Raw genomic sequence first — 17,520 nt, forward strand, 5'->3', positions numbered from 1 at the left:
TCATTGCCCTCTCCACAGACACTTCCATGAGCTCCCAATCTAGCTGGAGAGGTAAGGTTGTAAAGTGAAAGGTAGAAATCACTGGGCAGAGGTAGAAGGACCGAAGCTTGGTGGCCTGGGAGCCTGTCCTCTTTCAGCTGAAAGGACTAAGGTGGCAGGATTTGTTAAAACAGTAAGCAAGAGTGGGTGAATTCGTGAGAGTGGGTGAATTGGTGAGTGAACTAATGAGTGGGTGGGTGAATGAGTGAGTGAATTTGCCCAGCCAGTGTGGCTCAGTGGTTGAGCATCTTCCCATGAACCAGGAGGTCACGGTTCCATTCCAAGTCAGGGCAGGTGCCTGGGTTTCAGGCTTAATCCCCAGTAGGGGGCATGCAGGAGGCAGCTACCAATGATTCTCTCTCATCATTGATATTTCTATCTCTCTCTCTTTTCCTCTCTCTGAAATCAATAAAAAGAAAAAAAAAGAGTGAGTGATTACAGACAGGGTGAATTCATGTGTGAATGAGTGAATTAATGAGTGGGTAAATTAGTGAACTAATGAGTAAATGAGTAAATAGATGGATGAATTAATGCGTAGGCAAATCAGTGGGAGAGGCGGTGTATGTTTGAGGGGGGTGTGGAGGCACCCTCCTCATATTCTTTCAATTATTAAAAGCCTTCTCTCTGCCCTGCGTAGCTTTGTTCTCCCAGAGCTGAGATAAGTGGGGTGGGAGGTGGGGAGAGCAATTGTTCAGAAGGAGAAGAGAGGCTGGATTTGTGGTCGAGAGACCTGAGTTTAGGAATTAGCTCTGTCACCATTCAGATAACTTTGTTTAAATCACATCTCTCTCGGGGTCTCAATTTCCCTCTCTGTAGAATGGGGAGCAGATCCTGGCCCATTTGTTATATCAGGATAAGAACCCAAGGGAGGGAGAGAGAGTGCTCCCCGCCACATCCCACACTTTGAGATTCCATAAGGGCCTGAAGAAGAAGATTTCAACTACTGGGCCCCCGACCCCCCCCCCCCCCCCCCCACCTCAGGGACATCTGATCCTGACTCCAGTGGCCTTGGGGGCGGTGCTGAGCTGGGCTGGAGACCTGACTAAGGGATAAGCACAAAGGGGAAGGAGGGGCAGCTCTGGGGGGGTGTCTCCAAGGGCTGACTCCAGGTCCTGCCACCTGTCTGGCACCTGTGACAAGACACACACACAGCTACTCCTCTCATAATCTAGCAATACATGCTACACATAGAGGCACATTCCAGTCTTTCCAACTTGCCAGGCACGATGGCTCCCGCAAAGAAGGGTGGCGAGAAGAAGAAGGGCCGCTCCGCCATCAACGAGGCGGTGAGCAGGGAGTACACTATCAACATCCACAAGCGCATCCATCACGTGGGTTTCAAGAGGCGTGCCCCTTGGACACTCAAGGAGACCTGGGAATTTGCCATGAAGGAGACGGGGACTCCAGACATGCGCATGGAGGCCAGGCTGGGCCGAAGGAATAAGGAATGCCCCATATCGTATCCGGGTACGTTTGTCCCGAAAACGTAATGAGGATGAACACCTTGGTCGCCAGTGTGGCCAGTGGGTCAAGAGTCAACTGTGTACCTTGGTCGCTTATGTACCTGTCACCACTTTCAAAAATCTACAGTTAGCCCTGACCGGTTTGGCTCAGTGGATAGAGCGTCGGCCTGCGGACCAAAGGGTCCCAGGTTCGATTCCAGTCAAGGGCATGTACCTTGGTTGCGGGCATATTCCCAGTGTGGGGTGTGCAAGAGGCAGCTGATCGATGTTCCTCTCTCATCGATGTTTCTAACTCTCTATCCCTCTCCCTCGCTGTAAAAAATCAATAAAATATATTTTTAAAAAATCTACAGTTAATGTGGATGACAACTAACTGCTGTTTGTTGAATAAGTTATGAAACTGTCACACACACAAAAAAGAGGCACATTCCACATTTCCAAAAGTAGATTGTGATTGTTGGCATGTCAGAGTTTAATTGGTAACACATATAACAATCTTTCACTCTCTATAGATGACATCTTAGATTGAATCCAATAAGGTCTATGATAAACTAGGGTGAGCCATGTCATGCCACTTACATGACCGGTTGCATACAAGAACGACCAGGTAGACAGCCTGCACATGACAAGCAGCTAAGTATACAAACCATGACATACACACTCTACCAAATGTACAACATATGACCTACTGTCTATGAGGTACATTCCTGAAACCTATTTCATACCCCAGACATATCCTACCCATCACAACATACCCAAAAAGTAAATCTACCCACTCCTGAACTATATAACTTATGTAATCCATTACATACATGATTTACCCCACCCTTAGCTGATGCCAAACAATGTATTCTAGATACTTGTTCCTCATCTAAACAACCCACCATCTATAAGATCTACTGGCTCTGTGGTCTCAGGCAAGTTATTATTTTGAAGCCTTGGTTTCTCCTTCTGTAAAATGGGCCTCATTTGTAGTTTCCTGTGACAATTAAATGAGATACTACTATAAGGTTGTTAGTCCCACCTCCAGGCCCCACCCAAACCCTAACCCGTAGGATCAACCACAGATCTTGAAATCAGAAAGACCTGGGTCAAAATCCAGGCACTGCCAGCTTCCCAAACTTTGTGACCGCAGGTTCCTCCTCACTCAGCCTTAGTTTGGCATTAGATAAATGGGTTGACGCGTTCTTCACAGTGACAGTTGGGCTATAATGGCCAAGTGTAGGCATATAGTGCAACAGTAGCAACTGCTGTCATTGGTGGTTGACTCTTGACCCATTGGTCACATAATCAGGACCCCTGCACAGAAGAGCTCCTAGCGATGGCATGCCCTGCCCTAAGCAAACCCTGGCCTCCACACCATCAACTCAGCAGCCCTTCTTTTATTAAAATTTTTATCAGAGCTTATTTGAGCCAAACTACTGACATATGCCAGGGATCAAGATCTCAAATGCTCCTCAGCAGCCCTCTTTACCTCTGCCCCACCCCCTTGGGCCATCAGACCCCAGCTCAACATGCAACAGCTCCCAGGGAATAAATAGCAAAGGCCCTCAGAGCTCGCCCAGAGGACAACCCCATGTTGCAGATGGAGAAACTAAGGCCTCGGGAAGGAAAGGAGGGGTGGCTTTTAGTGTTGCCCTGGGTCGCCGGGTGTTGGGGAAGGATGGCTGAGACCCAGCTGTGGGCAGGGTGCTCAGGCATCTGGTGTGGACCGTGGCTAAGAGAGCTGCCATTTTAAATTATAATAATGGCTAATGTTTCTGGAGAGTCTGTGCTAGACCCAGAGCTGAGACCTTTTCACTGTTCTCCCTTTACAAATGACAAAAGAGACACTGAGAGGTGGTGTGACTCGCCTAAGGCCACACAGGTCATGACAAGAGGGGACGTGATCTGAGCTCTAGTCTGACTCCGGAGCTGAGGGCTTCAACCCCTACATACTGCCTCTGTCCTGGGGCCCCACAAAATAAGCTCAGAATTCTGGCGCACTGGGCTGGCGGGTCCACTGTCCGGGTCCTGCCAGGAGCCCAGAGACCTGAGAAGCGAAGGAGCCTGTCCCCGGCATGTGCAAGTTCAGGGGCATCCTCCAGAGCCCGGCTCCCCAGGCCGCCTGGCACCTTTGCGTCCCCTGGGTACTCACCACCTGCTATCTCCTGTTTCTTCTCCCCACCCACCGCTTGTAGTGCAGGAACCAGGGACTTATCAAGACAAAGAACAAAAGTCCTGGGGGAAAGAAGCCAAGAGCCATCTCTACTCTGGGGTAGGGCCCTTCAGTTTTGCCCCTTTGAAATTTCAAATTCCAGTTTGTGGACAAAGTCCTAAGTTTCTCACAATATAGGTCCCCAACCACTGACCAAACTCCAGTCCAGGCAGCCAGCAGGCCCAGGGCTGCTTCCTTTGGCAGCTCCCAAGGTCTGGGAGGAAGAGGTCCTGCCCCAGGGGGTCTGTCAGGCCATTCCTGCAGCTCCATCCCACCCCACAGGGACCCTTGCCTCGCACCTGAGAGGAGCCCTCTTCCTGGAGCTGGGATCTGATGCTTGTTGGCACCGACAGCAGATACCAGGTAGGCACCTTCCCTGTTCTGGGCATCTTTTCTGTCGCCTAGACTCCTAAAACACTGCTCATACCATCCTCCTCACCCCGGGGTACAGGCCACGTGGACTTAATCTAATTATGACCTCGCAGAAGTTCGAGACATTTGGTGGATGAGGACACTGAGCCCCAGGGGAGTGGCTGCAGGTTGAGCCACAGACCGGCCCCTCGCTAAGCCCCACAGGGTGGAAGAAACATACTCCAGGCCACGCAGCGGTAGTGGGGGAGCTCTGCCTTAACAAGAAGACCACAAGCTCTGGGAGGACCCCTTTTATCCATCACAGCCCTCGAGGGTCTACCGCTTGCAGACCCGGGGTGGCGGTGTGTGTTCACTCAGTGACCGGTGGCCACTGGGTTGCCATGAGAGGAAGATGAGGGAGCTTGGGGCTGAAGGCCAGTGGGTTTGGAAGGAAACAACATTCATGTGGTTAACTGATAACTGAGCCCCATCCTTGGGCCTCCAGGAGCCTCCTTCCTCCCTGTCCTCAGCACAATTAAGACGAACTTACCTGCCTGCTAATCATTGCTGAGCCTGTTGATTTTGCCTTAAAAAATTAACTGGGCATGAGTTTGCGGTTTGCTTCACCCCTAACCCTGAAAAGATCTGGGTGGGCAGGAGGCCGCCCAGGTTATGCAAGAGGCCGCTGGCCTCCCCACGCACATCCTCTGCCTGCCCTCCAAAGGGGAGGTTTTGCTTAAGAGTCAACAGTTTGCTTGTTCCCCCTGTTCTGGGTCCTGAGCAAATTTGCTCTCTTACCAAAGAGAGATAAAGGCAGCTGGGGGGAAGCTTTCCATGTGAAGCGGCAGCTTTTGAGCTTGGGATTCGAGAATCCTGCAGTGTCAGAGCCAGGAGAGCTGTAGGAGGAGGTGGCCTGGGGCCTTTCAAAGTGGGTTCTGAGGTTCCCAGGAGCTAAGGGAGTGTGTGCACAGGCCCTGCTTCACCCAGTGCCTGCCTCTCAGGTGTGCTGGTCCTCAATAATTCATTTGAAAGGTTGATCCAGGTACGGGTAATGAGAACTGGAAGACTGCTGGTCCAGACTCATCCCCTCAGTCATTGTACAGATGGGGAGCTGGAGGCCAGAGGGGGGAAGCAACAGGTCACCCCGGGTATCCTGGGTCTCCAGCTAGGATAGGGAAGACAGGGGCTCTCTCTGGGACTCAGTGATGTATTCTGGATATTAGTGAACAAATGGCACTTAAACACCCTCCTCCACCATTCACCCTCCCTCCCGGGGCTGGCTGGGGTCAGAGTGGCGCCTGAGAGCAACCAGAAGGCCTAACTCAGGGAACTCACCTGGCTTTGTATCCTGTGGGTCCTCAAGGAGCAGCCATGAGCTGAAACCAGGGGCTCCAAGTTCTAACTCATTTAGCCACGTCCTCTCTCTGCAGGCATCAGGCCATAGAGAATGATGCAGAGCCCTACGCTGACAATCCCTCTGTGCCTCCGTTTCCTCGCCTGTAAATTGGGAATAACAATCCCTAACTCCTTGGGTTGTTGTGAGGATAAAATGGACTGAGACGTAGGCAATGATAACCATGCCGATGTTCATAAAGTTTTTTTTTGGTGTGTGTGGGGGTGGGGGGGCGCTCATTAATCTTCACAGCCACTCTGTGAGGTAGGTAATGTTTTTATCACCCAGACCTGAGGCACAGAACAGTTGAGTCATATGCCAACCTCACACCGCTTATAAGAAACAAGAGCTGGAGTTCCAACCTGAACAGTCTGGCTCCAGAGTCTGTGTTCCTAGCTCCAAGGCCACCCTACCCTCCAGGGCTGGTACACAGTAGGTGCTCAATGACAAGTGTCCAGTATGAGGATAAGATAAGCTCCATCCCAAGACACAGGTGGGCTTTATGCATGGCATGGGCTTTGAGGGCTGGAAGGCGGGAGAAGAAAGACAAGTCTCTATGCTGGAGTGGTTGGGGATGGATTCCTGGAGAAGGAGGCATCCTGGGCAGAGAAAATGTCTAGAAGTGGAGAACGCAGTAGGTGATGGGGGAGGGCACGGAAGCTGCTGTGGCCAGAAAGCAGGGCATTGTGGGAGACACAGGGTAGGGAATGTGGTCTGGAAAATGATCAGGAAGGAAGCCAGGAGGACTTGGATCTGTGTGGGCGGGGCCTCCCCACAGGCTGTCTCCTGCCAGGTGGCTTGTGACTTCTGGGCTAAGGCTGTTGCTATCCTGTTTATGTTTCTCTCTCCTGGTTATGATCCTGACTTTATCTGCAGCAGTGACCTTGGGAGTTAGATGGGGCCTGCCCAGCCTCTGTGGAGCCTAAAGGATGATGGGGAGCCCCTGCCTGGCTCAGGCCCTGCTCTTGGGGTGAGGGATGAACCCACATCCCAGAAACTACCCTTGGTCTCCCTGCACCCTTATTCTAAAGGGCTCCAGGAGATGGCTGAAGTGTAGCGTTTGGGAATCCTGAGACTCAGAGCAGGGCCCCTGCATATAGGGTACAGGTTGCTCACTGAACGAAGGTTCTCTGGCTAAGGCGGCAAATGGAGGTGGAAATCCAGCCCTTGTGCCACTTACCAAGCCAAGTGCCCATGGGGATTTGCCTGCCCAGAGGGGGGGGGGGGGGGGGCGCCTTTTATTATTTTCACAAAGGCTCCATGTCAGCCCTGCCCCGGCTCTGTTTCCAGCCACTGTGTGACCTTGGGCAAGGTTATTTACCTCCCTGGTCTTGGTTTCCCATTTGGAAAGTTGTCTAGCATAAAGCAGAGATGCAACCCTGATAGTGAAATAGAATTGCCTAGGGCCTTTAAAAAATACTGATGTCCCAGCTCCATCACAGACCAATGATCAAATCTTGGTAGTAGGGGTGGGTGGGTTCGAGGTATCAGTATTTTTTAAAGCTTTCAGGTGATTCTGATGTGCAGCCAAGATTGAGACCCGCTGTAGAAGGGCTTGAAATTTGGAGCAGAAAAGGCCTAGTTGTGCATTCAAGTTCTACAACTTACTAGTTGCACCTTCAGTGAGTCTCAGTTTGCCCATCTGCAAAGTGGGAATGACAACAGCTTCCTCATAGAGTCAGAATGCCAATTCAGTGAGAGGATATTCAGACAGTGCCTGGCACTGTGGCCAGCAAGTAGGAAGCTCCTGATCCAGGCCTTCCAGGAAGCCTGACAGTATCCATGGCCATTATTTTGCTACTGGCAAAATGAGACTGACTGAAAATAAAGGGCACAAGAATTCAGAGACTCGGAGTTAGGCTTTCTCTGTTCCTTGTAATCAACTCCTAGTGCATGGGTCTCCATCTTCACTGCACACCTGTCATCCTCATGAGGTACGTGTGATGATGATGACTTGATAGTTTACCTAATTTGTTAACATTTTAAAATTTATTTTTTAATCGGCACTACCTTCGGATGGTCCCCAAATCAAAACAATATAAAAGATGCCCTTTGAGAAGTCTTGCTTCCTCCCGTGTCCTGCCCACCAGTCCACTCCCCTCTTCACATAGGTAATCACTTCTCTTACTTTCCTGTGTATCCTCCAAGTTTTCTTGAGGCAGCATATAAGGTCATCTATCATCATCCACGCCCCTTACACTGTTCTGTACCTTTCTTGCTCGTTTAACAGTGGAGCTTGCAGATTTTTCCATAGCATTTGTGAGCAAGCTTTGAGGAAGGGTTCTTGCCCCCTTCACACGTGAGGAAACTGAGGCTCAGAGTGCTGAGTCAATGGTGTCTGAGCTCTCTCTGCCCGGCTCCAGAGAAGGTGTTTGTCCCCCTGCCCCACTGTGGCCTTCCAGGAGCCTACACTTCTCCAGGGCAGGCCTGGCAGGGGGCAGGGTGGGGGTGGACTGTAGGGGCCTCCACTGTGTCTGGGCACCAAAGTCACAGAGGGGCTAAAGCAGGAAAGAGAAATGTTTATAAAGTCATCCAGATGGTAACCCAGTGAGGGGATGGTCCCTGGATGGGACAATTCGGGCCTGGTGGTCGTGGCCTCCAGCAGAGTGGAGCCTCCCGGGGACTCTGCCAACCTCAGGCTGTGCTGGTGGCCGGGGAGGGCAGCGGAGGGGAGGAAGGGAGGAAGGGAAGGCCCAGGGCAAAGAAGACTGAAGGGGCCCTATTCCTACAAGTCAAGGAGGGGGATTTGGAATTCAAGACAGAGGGGACATTTTGAGCAAATGTTTTCTGCTCAGGCTACCTCAGGGCTCCCCCGGGATTCTTGAACTGCTTCGGTTTGCTGACTCACTAACCCTGGACAAGTCACTTTCTCACTCTGTGCCTCAATTTCCCCAAAGCAAAAATGAAGAAGATTGGGTAGCTGGTCTTTAGTTAGTTTTGGAGCACTCTTAAAAGACTCTGTGAGGCTCTCCTTACCTTGTTGAGGAAATCTGAATGCTGCCTTGATTAGAATGGGGTGAGCCCATCTGGGCCCTGGGCCTTCCTGGGGTGGGGGCTAGGAGTACAAGGTCTCTACCCTGCTCCAAATCTGGACTCCTCCCCTTGGTCCTGTATCTCTCTCCCATCCCCATCCTCCTCTCCAGTTAGATGTGGAGTTGGGACCATACCTGGTGGGTCCCGGGGGAAGCCCTGGCCCCAGTCTGACATCGTCCTCCTGGTGCTATGGGGTCCCACACAGTGGGCAACCGCTTCATCCTTGAGGGAGCTCCCACTGCCACCCTGGCACCCAGACCCTTAAGGGCTGCTGGACAGAGTTAATCTCTTAATACTGGTCACAATGAGATTTCAGGGCTGGTGGGAGGCGGTCCCATGGAAACTGCAGACCTGCCCAGGACCCATGCAAGGAATGAGCCACAGGGGTGAGCAAGGGGGTTCTAGAGGCCCAACCCAAACAGGAATGGGAGACAGTGGCCTGGACTCCTGGGTCCCGCCCCAGCCCTCCTGTTGTCCCTCTGGAGAGTGTGTGAGATAAACCATCCGTCTCAGACTGCCTCCGTGTTCTCCTGCTACACCAGACGGAGCCATATTCACAGGGAGGACCCTGTCACCTGTCTGGGCCTTAGTTTCCTCATTCTCCAATTGGGGTGAGAATGCTCAACCCACAGGCTTTTCTAGAAGAGTGCAGGCCTCAGAGCCTGCCAGGCCTGAGTTTGAAGCTAAGCTTTTTCCACGCAGACTGTAGCCCTAGGCCAGAGACTTCACTTCTCTGAGTTTCAATTTCCTCATCCATACAATGGGCACAATCACTGACTGGTGAGTACTGATGCTCAGTGAATGTGAGTCTCCTCACCTCTTTCTGAGCCCCATCTACACTGCACAGCTGCCCCCATCCCAGCCACTTGCAGTTTTCAAAACCCCACAGCCTTGTCTCTGGCCTTTACACATGCCAGGCCTTCTGCCCAGAGCAGCGGTCACACCTCTTTCTTCAAATTCTCATCCTCTAAGTCCCATCTTAGCCATCTTCCTCCGGGCAGTCCTGCTGGCTTGGGCAGGGCCCACTCCTCCTTGTGCTCCCACAGTCCCCACTGCTTTACATCATCGGAGTGTAATCCAGTGGTGGTCACTGGTTATTTGTCTGCCTCTTCCTCTTTGACCCTTATATTCCCAGAACCTCGCTGGAACTTAATATAATGGGTGGGATGAATAAATGAAGGAAGGAAGGAATTTGTCCATCTAATCTTTCAACATTTATCCAGCCCCTTCCATGTGCACTGTTGTGGATGGTTGAGCAAATAAAGATACAGGATGCCCAATTAAATTTGAATTTCAAATAAACGATGAATAATTATTTTAGTATAAGTATGTACCAAATAACACCTGGGGCACTCTTATACTTAAAACTCTTTGTTGTTTATCCTCAAGTTCAAATGTAACTGTTTCCTCCTCCACAGAACTCCATTTCGGTGGGAGGCACAGTGGAAATAGTATGCAAGCAATTAAAAAAGAGACGAATTTCAAATGCTGGATGTAATAGCGCCTGGGGACTGTAGGGATTATTTCTGCATAGGGTGGTCTCTGAGCTAGTGGCCTTTATCCTCAAGGGACAGTTCTAAGCTGCAGTGTGATACTACTGTGTAAAAGTCCTTTCGGGATCTTAAAGGGCGCCGTGGAGGCTGATAAACTTGAGAGAAGTGCTCAGAAGCAAGCAGAAGGGGCAGCAGAGGGAGGGCAGCTGCCGAGTCTCACCTGACAAGACTCCACAATTTTGTAATTTGGATCTGAGCCTTCACAAACCTTCGCGAACTCGCGGCCCCACCCCTCCGTCAGCCAATGTCCTCTGCGGGGCTGAGAGCCAGAGGAAGGGGCCGTAGGGGCTGTGCAAAGAAGCGTGGCCACCTGTCTCCCAGTTGCCCTGGGACGCCGCGCAAAGGCAAGGGCGTCCATCAGAAAGCGGCCCAGAGGCACCGCAGCGCCGCGCTTTGAGCGTCTTTGGGCTCCTCCTAGTGGCCAACACAAGAACTGGCTCTCAGAAACTTTTAAATAACCACACGAGCTTCACCAATCACAGCGAAAGTTGCATTACAATCCCACCAATCACAGGCCCAGACGGACAACTCTCTCCCAACTCAGCGGAAGACTGCGCAACACAACTCACTTGATTTAGTTAGGGACAAGCTAAATTCCCTCCTGTCACACACCAACACCTGGCCACTGCACCTATAAGAACGCAAGATTTTAAAACGGGTTCCCCACGGCGGTACCGCGCTGCAGTTCCACCATCTACGAAATTTATATTCCCGACACCCGATTGCAACGTGCAGGTGCCTTTAAAGAGGGTCCCAGGTTTTGAGCTGGCTCCCTGTGGAATCCCTCGTTTGCATTCAGGGATATTTAATATCTTAATATTTCATATTACTATTATAAAAATTAATCTGTGGGTCCTGAAGACTGGGAAAAGATGATCTTTGGAGTTAGATACAACTGAATTTGAGTCCACTTATTAGTTTTGTAAAGTAGAACAATTCACTTCCCTTCCTTAGTCTTAAAAAGAGAATATTAAGACCGGCCAGTGTGGCTCAGTGGTTGAGCATCGACCTATGAACCAGGAGGTCACGGTTCCATTCCTGGTCATGGCATATGCCTGGGTTTGGGGCCAGCTCTCTAGTGTGATGTGTGCAGGAGGCAGCTGATTGATGATGATTCTCTCTCATCATCAATGTTTCTATCTCCCTCTCCCTTCCTCTCTGAAATAAATAAAAATACATTTTTAAAAAGAGAATATTAATAATAATATCTACATTAATTGTCACATTCCATCACCCCACCCCCTTCTCCGTTATTCAAGCCCAAGTCCTGGAGTCACTACCTTTGTGTCTTTCCTCCCATCCCTCCCAACACATCAGAAATCCAGTTCTTGCCACCTCTAACGGAATCTCAAATTTTCATCGTCTTTTCATCTCCACCACAGCCAGCCTTGCCCACACCACCATCATCTCTCCAGGTCTGTAAAAGTCTGTTCACTTCTCTTTGTCCTCCACTCTGGATCCCGTACCCATTCTTTACCCAGAGGCCAGAGATGATCTTATAAAACAGATTGGACCAGGTCCCTCTCTTAAACTATTACAGCTTCCTATGCATTTATAACAAAACTCATAAAATTCAAAATGTCCATGGACTGAGGCCTACCTAACCTTGTTTCTGTATCTCTACATATCCAACCTAATTTCACTTCACTCGCCCCACCCCACACTAGCAGCCACACTAGCTTTGTTTTTGTTTTTCTTTCCTGTCTCAGGGCCTTCGTACATCTCCTCCACCCCCATTAAGGAGATGATTCTGTCTCCTGTATTCCCCAGGGTGCACCCCACATCTTGAACAGTTTAAAATTAAATGCATAATAGGTGCTTAATAGATATTTGTTGGATAAATGACTGAAAAGATTTTTTAGGAGAAACTGATATAATGTGCATGAAATGCTTGGTGCCTACTGTGTTTTCAATGAAAAGGATCCTATGCTTATCAGAGAAATTTTGGAAAGTAAAATTAAGAGAGAAGATTAAAAATCATTTGTGCCTTTTCATTTGGAAGACTTCAACTCTTGTTAAGCAGGATTTCTTGACCTTGGCACTATTGACATTTTGGGCTAAATAATTCATTGTTGTAGGGGCTGGACTGTCCTGTGCATTGTAGGATGCTTGGCAGCATCTCTAGCCTCTACCCACAAGATGCCTGTAGCACTTATGCCCCCCCCCCCCCCGCAAGGTATGCCAACCAAAATTATCTCCAGACACTGCCATATGTCCTTTGGAGTTCAAAATAACCCCTGATTGAGAACCACTGTGCTAAGACCTCTAGACTTACAGGAAATTTTCTCCCCAAAATTCAGTCTGTCTCAGTTTTCAGTGTCCATTGGAATCATTTGTGGTCATTATTAAAAATTCAGATGCCTCAGGTCCCACCTCAAGGCTCCAGGGTCAACAGTGGGCCCAGGCATCACATGTTTAATGAGCTTCCAGGTGCTTCCGATGTAGGGAGCCCTCAGAACCCACTTTGCAAATGCCTCCAGGAAGCCTCCTGATAATCAGACAACCAAGCACTGGGTGAGGCTCCCTTCTCCCTTGAACCCATCCCCCCGCCCCCCTTCCTTGAATTTCTCTCCTTTCCAATTACCCATCCTTGGCCATCTCTTCAAAATAGTGACAGAACCAAATCCTAGCTCAGCCAAAGCCCAAACTGCCTCATTTACCTTCAGGGAAGAAACAAAAACTGGCCACAGAGCTCAGCTGAACCCACTTATGAAATCAAAAGGAATCCTGAGGCGCTGCCTGGGAGAAGTACCAGCTTAACAGATGGTGGTGTCTCTGGGAACAGGTGCTAGGACAGAACAATCCAATGAGTCATGACTTGGCCTACCTTTCTAGACCCATCTTTCAGGCTCTTTTACTCAGGGTCTCTGTGAGCTGTTCTCAATTCCACTTCTCTCCTTTCAGGCACATGGCAGGATTACACTTTCTTGCCTCCTTCGAAGTTGGATGTGACCATGTGACTTGTTTTGGCCAATGAAATGTGAACAGAGGCCAGCTGTGTCACACCTGAGCAGAAGGTTTAAGAGCCAGTACTTAGGTTGCTGTGGAAGCACATACAGATATGGAGTCACCAGGAAGAGAAGAGCCCCCTGCCAGCCCATGCCAGATATGTACCGTAAGTGAGCAATAAATATCTGCTGTGTTAGCACAGAGGCACGTGCTTATTTTGGTCACTGTGGCAAAGTCTCACCTATCTTTACTGAACACGTTCTTTCCAAAGCGTCACTGATATTCCTATGACCATTACGATTTGTCATATCTGAAAACCACTTACGCTATTAACACTTTTCTTAACATCAACTCACTTATTTTAACTTAGACTTATTTTAGAAGGAAATGTTATTACTACCAAATGAAACACCAGTATCATAAGTAGAAAACAAAGGGGAAATAAACAGAGTGAAATAAACTGTTATATTATATCCTGACTTAATATTGTTATCTTTCAAAGCCTCTGGGTTCTTGATCTGTTCTCTCTTTGTTTAAAAAAAAAAAAAAAAAAGGAGGTCCCTAAGTGTGTGTCAATCTTTTGTGCTCCAGAAAAGTGGCTGAGATTGTCAGATATTTGGAGGCAACACAGTATAGAGGTGAGAGCACAAATTCTGGAACCTGACTTTCTGGGCTTGAATTCTGGTTCTGCCATGGACTAGCTCTGTGACCTTGGGTGAGTTACTTAACTGCTCTGTTACTTTGTAAAATAGGGATGATGGTGTGGATGTCTTGGGTTGTGAGGGTTATTCATGTTAATATACAGAAAGGTCTGTGCTGGCACATAGTGAATATTATACAGATGTTAGCTATAAAATAATGGCAGGATCAAGATCCAGATGGGCTTGGAGAGATTTTTGAATTCAGTGAAGAAGAAAGAAAAGTCCTTCACATTGATTAGGAATAAATCACCTGGACAGTGTGGATGGGGAGAGCTGCTTTAGCAGCAGGAGGCATGATAAAGTTTTAGAACTTTTCTTTGGTGGCAGCTGCCCAAACTGCTCACCCAATCACATGTGCCATTAGTGGGACGTGGTGCTCAGGCCAAAGGAGCTAAGGAGCCCTCTGTTCTCTACCCTTAAAGCACCATACGAGAACAATTGTGCTTGATGTCAACTTTAATCGGAACACTTAAAATCTTCCTAGGATGGGACAGGGTGAGAATAATTGAAGATCCAATAGAGCTCTGAGCTGTCTATTGGAGAAGAGAAGAGGGGCAGTGTGTAGAGTGGTCAAGGCCACTGCCTTTGAAACTTCAGTGGTACCATTTACATAACTGTTTGACCTTGTGAAAATTATAACTCTGCAAGCCTTATTTGCTTCATCTGCAAAATGGGAATTAATAATAGGACCTCTTTATAGATTGCTTTGTGGAGTAAATGTGATGAACTTTAGAAACCCGGCATGCAGCTGCCCATCATGTAGTTGTGTTATTTACTGAAATCAAAGTACTTTCCTTTAAAAGAATGCTGACCTGTTCTTACAGCCCCAGAAGACAAACCAGGACCAACAAATGGATGCTACAAGGTTTGTGCTCAAAATGGAGACCACTTTTCTACCAGATACAATGGTTCTTACCAGGGGAAAAGCTACTTTATTAAGTAGTGAGCGTGCTGTCATTGGGAGTATCAAGCCCAAGCTAAACGTCAGGGAGGATGGTGACAAGATTCCGGCAAAGGACCAGAGGTTGAATCAAAGTAGTATCTCCCAGGGGCAAAAGTCTTAAATAAAATACCGTCAGAACCAAATTCATGTTGGAAAAACTGGCTTATCCACAGGCAAAAGAATGAAGTTGGACTCTTAGTTTATACCATATACAAACATTAATGCAAAATGGAATAAAGACCTAAACATAAGAGCTAAAACTATAAAATTCTTAGAAGAAAACATAGGGGGAAATATTAATGACAATGGATTTGGCAATAATTTCTTGGATATGACACCAAAAGCACAGGCAACAAAAGAAAAAAACAGATACACTGAAGTACATATAAATGTAAAACTTTTGTGCACCAAAGTCTATTATCAACAGAGTGAAAGGGCAACCATGGAATGGGAGAAAATATTTGCAAATCATATATGTGATAAGGGGTTAATACCCAGAATATATAAAAGCTCCTATAACTCAAAAACAACAAAAAATAACCCAATTTTAAACTCAGCAAAGGGCTTGAATAGAGATTTCCTCAAGGAAAATATACAAATGACTAGGATGAACATAAAAAGAAGCTCAATGTCACTAATCACTAAGAAATGCAAGTCAAAACCACAATGAGTTACCACATCACACTCATTAAGATGAATATTTTTTAAAAAAGAAAAAAAAACAAGTATTGGCAAGGATGTTGAGAAATTGAAACTTATTTGCACTGTTGTGAGAATTAAAATGGAAAATAGTCTGTCAGTTCCTTAAAAATATAATTAACATATGATCCAGCAATTCTACTTCTCGGTATATACCCAAAAGAATTGAAAGCAGGATCTGGAATACATATTTTTTACATTTCTTTCATAGCAACATTATTCACAAGAGCCAAAAGTTAGAAGCAAGCCAAGTGTCAATTGACAGAAGATCAGAAAAACAAAATGTGGTATAAATATACAATGGAATATTATTCAGCCTTGAAAAAGAAAGGAAGTTCTGATAATTGCTACAACATAGATGAACCTTGAGAACTTTCTGCCAAGTGAAATAGACTAGTCACAAAAGGGCGGATAATATATGATTCCACTTACATAAGGTACCTAGAGTAGTATAATTTATAGAGACAGCCCCTGGTGGTTGCCAGGGGCTGGATGCAGGGAGGAATGGAGAGGTAATTTCTACTGAATACTGAGATTCAGTATGGGAAGATTTTAAAAATTCAAGAGAATGATGGTGGCGATGGTTGTATAACAATGAATGTACTTAAAGCCTCTGAATTTTACCCTTGGAATGGCTAAACATATCTTATAAAAAATTTTAAAATTTCAGTAATGCATAAAATATTTATACTGCATCATGGTCAAGTTTGGTTTAATCCAGAAATGCAAAAATGATTTAATATTAGAAAATCTATTAGTAAATGAGGGAACTGAAGGAGAAAAAAAAATTATTAGTTCAGTAAATACAGAAAAAGCAGTTACAACCATTCAGCATTAATTATGATTTTAAAACAAAAATTCTAGCTTACTTAGAAGAAACTTTTAAAAACTCAATAATATTACCTACCCAAAACCCTAAAGTTTAAAGTATTCCTTTAGATTCAAGAATAAGGTTGCTCACTGTGGCAGAACTGTGAGTTGTTCTATATTATCTAGCTTCCTATCTCCCTTGTATTAAAATCACCGTTTCTTCTATATGGATGCCTCTAAAAAGATTTATCTCAAGCCTTCCTTTGAAGCTAGGTGAGACCAGGCATGATAATATGTTCTGGCCAATAAAATATATTCACAAATATAGTTTGGCAGTTTCAAGGAACTTTTCTTAAAAGACAGCTGGAACATGACTTTTACTCCCTTTTCTTCTTTGTCCCTTGCTCATCTTTCTGCCTAACATGGCTAGAGCTCTGGCAGCTATATTAGACCATGAGGATGAAAACCTCATAGGGTTGAAAAAAAAGTAGCTGGAAGGAGCCTGGGTTCCTGAGGGCTGCTATGAGGAAGAGCAGCCACACTAACCTCAGTCTGCCTACGCTGGACTTTTACATAACTGAGGAATAATCTTCTGTCTTAAGCTCTTGCTATTTTGTGTCTCAGCTACTCACAGACAAACTAAACCCATTATTACTGCTTCTAGTTAACATCTGACTGGAGGCCCCCTCAATGCAATAAGACAAGAAATTAAAACCAGATTTAATAAGATAATTTAGCCAGGTTGTTGAGTACATTCTCAATATATTAAAAGCACTTGTTAGTATCCACTAACATCAACAAATGAGAAGAGTTAATTAAAAAACCATACCAGCAATAAGAACTATAACTTATCTGGGAAATAACTACCAAAGACCTTTATGTATTAAGATGACCAAACTTTATGAAAAACATAAAAGCAGATCTATATAAATGTATTATTTTCATAGCAAAGGATTCACGATGTAGAGATGTCAATTCTTCCCAAATTGATCAATAAATTCAATGATATTCCCAAGCAGACAAAGCCAGTTGGCAAATTACAAGGGTAGATGACTTTATTGAAATACAGTGGAGGAGACAAATATGCCATTGGTCTCCAACCCTGGTTCTCCTCTGTTCAACCTCATCCTAAAATGTATATGAATAAGCAAAGAGAATGGCCATGATGATGATAAAGAACAACTGTGAGGAGGACATGCTCTACAATATGTGAAGCTAGAACTGCACTGTCCAATATGGTAACTACTAGCCACATGACGCCTTCGAACATTTGATTTGTGGCTACTTCAAATTGAGATGTGCTGACAGTGCAAAACACACATCCTATCTAATAATAGACAAACATGGTAATTAACTGTAACTTCGCTACCCTTCCCATTGGCTAATCAG

At 46.6% G+C, this 17,520-nt stretch overlaps 1 protein-coding gene, 1 long non-coding RNA gene and 1 pseudogene across 2 annotated transcripts in view; 2 read left to right on the forward strand and 1 right to left on the reverse strand.

Moving 5' to 3' along the window:
- Window positions 1–17,520, reverse strand: part of HNF4A (hepatocyte nuclear factor 4 alpha) — a 59,095-nt gene that overhangs the window by 26,146 nt on the left and 15,429 nt on the right. The gene's annotated exons all lie outside the window — the stretch shown is intronic.
- Window positions 1,266–2,031, forward strand: LOC139014286 (large ribosomal subunit protein eL31-like; annotated as a pseudogene).
- LOC139014663 (uncharacterized) lies at window positions 3,881–16,002 on the forward strand. Its single transcript, XR_011472257.1, has 4 exons — window positions 3,881–4,062; window positions 12,934–13,144; window positions 13,570–13,693; window positions 14,504–16,002. It is a non-coding gene; the product is annotated as an uncharacterized lncRNA (long non-coding RNA).

The sequence above is a fragment of the Myotis yumanensis genome, unplaced genomic scaffold (assembly GCF_028538775.1).
Source record: "Myotis yumanensis isolate MYYU_CA2020_CCGP unplaced genomic scaffold, mMyoYum1.0.hap1 SCAF_7, whole genome shotgun sequence".
NCBI classification, from domain to species: domain Eukaryota; kingdom Metazoa; phylum Chordata; class Mammalia; order Chiroptera; family Vespertilionidae; genus Myotis; species Myotis yumanensis.